Source organism: Podarcis pityusensis (genome assembly GCF_964106645.2).
Source record: "Podarcis pityusensis genome assembly, chromosome: W".
Classification (NCBI taxonomy): domain Eukaryota; kingdom Metazoa; phylum Chordata; class Lepidosauria; order Squamata; family Lacertidae; genus Podarcis; species Podarcis pityusensis.
Genome location: NC_138045.1, coordinates 2072591 through 2074549, shown reverse-complemented (window position 1 = coordinate 2074549; position 1959 = coordinate 2072591).

Below are 1959 nucleotides of genomic sequence, written 5' to 3'. Positions count from 1 at the left end.
GGATTATTTTATTGATGCGTCCCATCGGGTCTTCAATCGTTTCTGACGGCGGCTCCCGAGGTGTAACATTCGCAGTTTCCTTTGAAGGAGGTAATTGAGGGGGCATCACGGGGGTGGAAATTGCGGAAGACTCTCTCAGGGGCATCACTTGTGGACTACTTCTATATCTGGACGAAACTGGAGAAGATTCTAGCTCTGGCATAGATGAGTGAGTTAAAGAGGGATTAGAGTCAAGCAGGGAAATCAGAATTTCGTCCTTAGGTATGTTGGTTGATGAATATAGATGAAGGTTCAGTGAGGATGGCAGAGCCTGGTCGTCTCGTGATGTAGCGCACGCTGCAGAAGCAACTTGAAGATTTGAGTCTTGTCGGATGGTTTTTGAATTCAGAGTGGGGCTGAGCTGAAGAAGGTCAACCACTTCTGTCCGGTGAGCCCAAGTGGGATTATTTGAGACATCGTTAGTATCTTCCCCTCTATGTTGGACTTGCAAAAGCTGAGATTTAAGCGTGTCAAATCTTTGCATCATCACCGACTGTTCTTTCGGAGGGAGGGCTCTGAATGAATCAATAAGTTCCCTTTCGTCGAGGGCAGTCTGCAGATTATCATCCTCATATATAGCAGTTTGAGAGGGTATCGAGTTTGGTCGCGGATGGCACGCTGCAGAGTCATCGCGGTTGGGCCTGACAGTATTTTGAAGTAAGGCAGAGTCTCTTGTCCTAATGTCCTCACCGCCAGGGCACCTATTTAGAAGGGGTTTGATCTTGCTGTCTGTAAAAACCCTCGTTGCTACAATGTCGGCCATGGACAAAAGCGTTTTCCTCCTAACAATAATAGATGGTATCTTTTCAGAGTGGAACGCAAGTATCACCTTCAAGAAGTTGGTCTGCCGGGGAAGGGGCATCACAGCATATAGGTCAATCTGATGTTTCTTAATTTTTAAAAGTTTGCTTAAGCAGTCTTTAGCTCCTTCTAGCGTTGACCATCTTCCTATTTCCGACCTGACAGAAAGGCAACTTTTCTTGGGTTGCAAAGTTAATATCTGATTGTTCAATTGGGAATTTAAGACATATTTAGTTTTAGTCTCCAGTATTTTATCTGAATGGGGGTGAGGCAATAAGTTTTTGACCTCACAAACTGAAGATTGTGTTGTTGATTCAAGTTTTCCGATTTTCAGCAGGATATTGGATAATTGTGAAGATACCTCGTCCAGCCTTTTAAAAATACAGTGAAGGGTCTTAATTACTAAGTGTAACTGCTCACAACTGGGGAACTCCCCCATAACAGATGCCAAACCATCTTCCTGCGATGAGAGTTTTTCTTTCGTATTCTCCTTTACAGGCTTTACATTTGAAACATTTTGAGTCATCGGAATCGGAGTAGCTTCTAAATCAATTAGAGGTTGGAAGCGATTTTGGGTTTCCACTGCAAAGCATTGCTCGGCATGGTCACTCCCTCCTCCATTCCGGTGTGGCACCAACCTTGATAGTTTTGGTTTAGGGGATGATAGGGGCTCGTCAAAGTCTCTCAAGCGTTTTTTCTGACCCATGCTTTCCTCAGGCCAGAGATTATACGATTCTTAAAATAGCATAACACTTGACACGCAATTAAGATAATGGCGTTCTCAACTCCTTTAGCAGCTAAAGCCAGCCCGCTGATACGAGAGAAACAAAGAGCAGCTTGCAGCAGTCTGGAGCAGGGCCAAATCTCTCAAAGAGTTTCCATAGTATGCGGCTGCAGCAATTATAAAATACTTCAAAAACTGACTGAGTCAGTTGAGATAAAAGTATAAAAGATTAAAAGAAGATTAAAAGAAGTCCGAAGAGCACCGGTAAGCGCGTCTTACCTCGGCGCCATGTTGGCTCCCCTGCCCTCTGTTGACAAAGAAATTTGAACATGTCGAAGAAAGATAAGTTTCCACCATCTCTAACCTGGGAACGGGGTGTCAAGAGACAGAAATTT